Source organism: Micromys minutus, assembly GCF_963924665.1.
Source record: "Micromys minutus genome assembly, chromosome: 2".
NCBI classification, from domain to species: Eukaryota; Metazoa; Chordata; class Mammalia; order Rodentia; family Muridae; genus Micromys; species Micromys minutus.
Window position 1 is genome coordinate 6,566,547 of NC_137971.1, and position 6,379 is coordinate 6,572,925.

Consider the following 6,379-nt stretch of genomic DNA (forward strand, 5'->3'; position numbering starts at 1 on the left):
TCTCAAGCAAATTCGTTTGCATATTATTTGACTTGCTTAATAAGAATGGATTAAATTACCTCTCTTCTGGGGCTGTGGCAAATCTTTTTCATCAGAGCATCAGAGGACACTCTAAGTGTTCTGGCCACGTAAGGTGGGGGGTAAGCATGACCCAGACCCAGTAAGAAAAGGAGGCGAACATGAGCCCAAAGACTGAGGAAATACACTTAGTGATAATTGCATAATAATCTTTCTGTTCTCACTCACACCAGTCACCTTGACAGGGGGATTACACGGATTAACTTTGGGTTTGTTCCAGAATTCATTTTCAAAATTATACAAATCACTGTGGTGAGCACAGCCATTTAACCTGAACCATTTTACCTGAGACGTGGTAACTGACAACCACTTAACTGTTTGAAGAGTCTAGTCACACCACAGTGAACACTTAACAAGCTCATACCATGCGGTGTGCTTTGTGGATCTGATCTTCATCATCCCATAGATCCAACACAGACACCATTGCTACAGTCACATCGGACCAGTGCGGCGTAAACTCAGGGCTCAGCTCTGCCGTCTAAACTCCTGGGCCAGTTTAACTCCAGTTCTGCGACACTACGGAAGCCAGTTAGCATCTTTGCCCCTTGTTTTCTTGTTTGGGAAGTGAGAGTGGGCATAATTATACATCCTCGGGTATCACTAAGAGAATTAAGTTACCAACGTGAAATTGAAGTGTTGTCTGATAAGGAGTGCACTGCCCGGTAAACGGGAAGCGTTATCATTTCTTCATCTGTATCTGGCCCACGAAATGTATCCAGAATGTATCCAAGATCCACCAAGTAGCAGGAAGAACAGACCAGCCTCTTGCGGTCTGTACAGAAAAAGCTAGTGCCCCAGAGCAAAGCTGGTAGTATGGATACTGTACTGCAGACCAAGTGCAGACACAGAAGTCCGTTTGCTTCCATCAGGGCCCTCATACTCTAGATGCATGGCCTTAGTTCTTGCTAATGAGCATCCTGGCCGGGGATGCTCGTCAAAGAGCCTGGAACGATGCCAGAAGTTAAGGATGTCGGTACCCATTTCTTTAAGAAGCCAACAGTGGTCAGAGATAACCACACCTGCCAAAGAGAAACTTTCCCAGCATGGTGTTCATGCCTGCGTGAATGAATTCTGAAGGGCTTTTCGTTGGCACAGAACGAGAAGGAAGAGGTCACCTCAGGGGAAATGGGGTCTGAAGGATTCTGCTCAGTGTGCGGAAGATGTCAGCGTGAGGTATAAGACAGGGCAGGGCCATTTTCTCTGCCTTCGCTGGAAAATACTGGGATGTGATGTGGCCAGGGGAGCAGATAAACTGACTACAGGGTGAGAAGGCACAGGGCCCTCTGGGTTTTTCTGGGTTGGAGCTGGAGTAAATAAATAATCATCTCCTCAAATTATAGCTTCCTCCAGGGGAAATTCTGTCTGTTATCTGGTCAGAAGACCAAGAACAAAACCTGAACTGCCCTCTAGGAGATGTGTGGGTGTCCCTTAAAAATAAATGATAAATAAATAACACCAGAAAAGGGAGCTGAAGGAGCGGTTCTGTTGGTAAAATGTTTACAGTACAAAAATGTGGACCTTAGATCAGTCTCCAGAAGTCATATTTTAAAATCAGGGTGTCATGTGATGCATAAAACCCAAATATCTCCTCACTAACTCCAGCTAGTTTCTAGACCATAATCACAAAGAGCCCTATTTCTTTCCCCAAGCTTCTCTAAGCCACAGTTCTTAAAGCCAACAGTAACATGGGGTAAACTCCCCCACTGGGCAGGTGTCACAGGTCTCTTATTTACAATTATACTCTAATCCCTTATTTTTTATGGTGTGTTTTTTAAAAAAAAAACTGATTTTATTGGATACATTTTATTTACATTTCAAGTGTAAATAACATATATCCCCTTTCCCTCCATATCCCCATCCCAACCCCTCTCCCTCTGCTTCGATGAGGGTGTTCACCCATCTACCCACCCCTCATGTCTCCTCCCCATGACATTCCCCTACACTGGGGCATCGAGCCTTGGAAGAACAAGGGCTTCTCCTCCTATTGATGCCCAACAAGGCCATCCTCTGTTACATGTGCAGCTGGAGCCATGGGTCCATCCATGTGTACTCTTTGGATAGTGGTTTAAACCCTGGGAATTCTGGTTAGTCGTTATTACTGTCCTTTTGGGGTTGCAAACCCCTTCAGATCCTTTAATCGTTTCTCTAACTCCTCCATTGGGAACCCCATTCTCAGTTCTATTGTTGGCTGCAAGCACCTCTGTATTTGTCAGGCTCTAGCAGAGCCTCTCGGGAGACAATTATATGAGGCTCCTGTTAGCAGGCCCTTCTTGGCATCAGCAATATTGTCTGGGTTTGGTGGATCTCCAGGTGGGATAGTCTGCAAATGGCCAATCCTTCAGTCTCTGCTCCAAACCTTTTCTCCATATTTCCTCCTGTGAATACTTTTGTCCCCCCTTCAAAGAAGAAATGAAGCATCCACACTTTGGTCATCCTTCTTTTTGAGTTTTATGTGGTCTGTGAATTGTATCTTGGGTATTCTAGTTTGAGGACTAATATCCACTTACCAGTGAGCACATACCATGTGTGTTCTTTTGTGACTGGGTTACCTACTCGGGATGGTATTTTCTAGTTCCATTCATTTGCCTGAGAATTTCATGATGTCATTATTTTTAATTGTTTTTAATATCTGAGTAGTACTCCATTATGTAAATGTAAGACATTTTCTGGATCCATTCTTTTGTTGAAGAACATCTGGGTTCTTTCCATCTTCTGGCTGATAATGAACACAGTAGAGCATAGGTCCTTGTTATATGTTAGAGCACCTTTTGGGTATATGCCCAGGAGTGGTATGTTCCGCGCAACCGTCTCGCCTGCAAGAACGACGCGGCACACAAAATAGAATCCTTCTGCGGTAAACTTTATTAATCTGGAAAAACCGGTACTTGCTTCACGTAACGAAAAAGACGGAGAAAACCAAGAGATCCAAGGAGACGAACAGGACGAACAAGCTCCACGAGACGGCCGAAAAACCAACGGGAGAAAGAGAGGAAGAAGAGAGGAAGAGAGAGAGAGCTGTCCAGCTCGCCCCCTTATAAAGGGATCAGTCCTTGCCTTGGACGCGGAGCCCCCTGATTGGTTGAAACTCACCAGGCCCTATGACGCCACGGGAAGAGGCGGAACTCATGAAGCGGAAGTTACCCAGCCTGTGCGCACATGGCTTGTTTACTGCTAACTCCAGCCAGATATCAGCGCCATCTTGTAATGGCGAATGCGTGGGAATGTGTGGGCGGCACCCCACAGTGGTATAGCTGGGTCCTCAGGTGGTACTATGCCCAATTTTCTGAAAAACAGCCAGACTCATTTCCAGAGTGGTTGTACCAGCTTGCAATCCCACCAACAGTGGAGGAGTGTTCCTCTTTCTCCACATTCTTGCCAGCATCTGCTGTCACCTGATTTTTTTAACTTAGCCATTCTGACTGGTGTGAGGTGGAATCTCAGAATTGTTTTAATTTGCATTTCCCTAATGACTAAGGATATTGAATGTTTCTTTAGGTGTTTCTCAGCCATTTAATATTCCTCCATTGAGAGTTCTTTGTTTAGCTCTGTACCTCATTTTTAATAGGGTTTTTTGATTTTCTAAAGTTTAACTTCTTGAGCTCTTTATATATATTAGACATTCACTCTCTTATCTGATGTACAATTGATAAAGATCATTTCCCATTCTGTTGGTTGCCATTTTGTCATAATGACAGTGTCCTTTGCCTTACAGAATCCTTGCAATTTTTTGAAGTCTCGTTTGTCGATTCTTGATCTTAGAGCATAAGCCATTGGTATTCTGTTCAGGAAATTTTCCCCAGAGCCCAGGCTCTTCCCCACTTTATATTCTGTTAGTTTGAGTGTATCTGGTTTTATGCAGAGGTCCTTGATCCACTTGTAATTGAGTTTTGTACAGTGCAATAAGAATGGGTTGGTTTGCATTCTTCTACATGCTGACAGCCAGTTGGAAGAGCGCCATTTGTTGAAAATGCTATCTTTTTTTCCACGGGATAGTTTTAGCTCCTTTGTCAAAGATCAAGTGACCATAGGTGTATGGATTTATTACTGGATCTTCAATTCTATTTTATTGGTCTACCTTGCTGTCTCTGTACCAATATCATACAGTTTTTATCACTATTGCTTTGTAATACAGCTTGAGGTCAGGAATGGTGATTCTCCCAGAAGTTCTTTTATTGTGGAGAATAGTTTTTGTTACCCTAGGTTTTTTGTTATTTCAAATGAATTTGCAAATTGCTCTTTCTAACTCTATGAAGAGCTGCATTGGAATTTTGATGTGGATTGCATTGAATCTGTAGATTGCTTTTGTCAAAATGGTCATTTTTACTGTATTGATATTTCCAACCCATGAGCATGGGCAATCTTTCAGTCTTCTGAGGTATTCTTCAATATCTTTCTTCAGAGACTTGAATTCTTGTCATACAGATCTTTCACTTGCTTGGTTAGAGTCATACCAAGATACTCTATATTGTTTGTGACTATTGTGAAAGATGTTGTTTTCCTAATTTCTTCTCAGCCTGTTAATCCTTTGAGTAGAGGAATGCTACTAATTTGTTTGAGTTAATTTTATATTTAGCCACTTTATTGAAGTTGTTTATCAGCTGTAGGAGTTCTCTGATGGAATTTTTGGGGTCACTTAACTATACTATTATATCATATGCAAATTTTGACTTCTTCCTTTGCAATTTGTATCCCTTTGACTTTCTTTTGTTGTTTAATTTTTTTTAGCTAAGACTTCAATTACTATATTGAATAGGCAGGGTGAGAGTGACCATCCTTGTCTAGTCCCTGATTTTAGTGGGATTGCTTCAAGTTTCTCTCCATTTGATGTTGGCTACTGGTTTGCTGTATATTGATTTAACTATACTTAGGTATGGGCCTTTTTAACATGAAGGGTATTGAATTTTGTCAAATGCTTTCTCAGCATCTAATAAGATGATCATATGGGTCTTTTCTTTGTGTCTGTTTATATAGTGGATTAAGTTGATGGATTTCCATATATTGAACCTCCCCAGCATCCCTAGAATGAAGTCTACTTGATCATGATAGATGATTGCTTCAGTGTATTCTTGCATTCAGTTTGTGAGAATTTTATTGAGTATTTTTGCGTTGATATTCATAAGAAAAATTGGTCTGAAGTTTTTTCTTTGTTAGGTCTTTCTGTGGTTTAGGTATAAGCATAATTGTGGCTTCATAGAAGGAATTAAGTAGTGGCCCTTCTGTGTCTATTTTGTGGAGTACTTTAGAGTATATTGGTATTAGGTCTTCTATGAAGGTCTAATAGAATTCTGCACTAAACCCATCTGGTCCTGGGCTCTTTTTTGGTTGGTTGACTTTTGATAACTGCTTCTATTTCTTTAGGGGTTATGGGATTGTTTAGATTCAACTTTTATACCTGGTATCTGTCTAGAAAATTCTCCATTTCATCCAGATTTTATAGTTTGTTAATTATAGGCTTTTGTAGTAGAATCTGATGATTTCTTAAATTTACTCAGTTTCTGTTATGTCTCCTTTTTCATTTCTGATTTTGTTAATTTTAATACTGTCTTTGTGCCCTCTTGTTAGTTTGGCTAGGGTTTTATCTATCTTGCTGATTTTACCAAAGAACCAACTCCTGGTTTTGTTGATTCTTTGTATAGTTCTTTTGTTTCTACTTGGTTGACTTGAACTCTGAGTTTGATTATTTTCTGCCATCTATTCTTTTTGTGTGCATTTGCTTCTTATTGTTCTAGAGTTTTTGGGTGTGCTGTAAGCTGCTAGTGTATGCTCTCTCTGGTTTCTTTATGGAGGCACTCAGAGCTATGAGTTTTCCTCTAAGCACTGCTTTCATTATTTCCTGTAAGTTTGGGTATGCTGTGCCTTCATTTTTAATAAATTCTTTTTGATTTTTTTCTTTATTTCTTCCTTGACCAAGTTATCATTAAGTAGAGCACTGTTCAGTTTCCATGTGTATGTGGGCTTTCTGTTGTTTTTATTGGTATTGTAAACCAGTCTTAGTACATGGTGATATGATAGGATGCATGGGATTATTTCAATCTTTTTGTATTTATTGAGGCCTGTTTTGTGACCAATTTGGATCACAATATGGTCAATTTTGGAGAAGGATCATGTGATGCTGACAAGAAGTTATATTCTTTTGTTTTAGGATAAAATGTTCTATAGATGTCTGTTAAATCCATTTGGTTCATAACTTCTGTTAGTTTCACTGTGTCTCTGTTTAGTTTCTGTTCCCATGGTCTGTTCATTGATGAGAGGGCAGTGTTGAAGTCTCCCATTATTATCGTGTGAGACATAATTTGTGCTT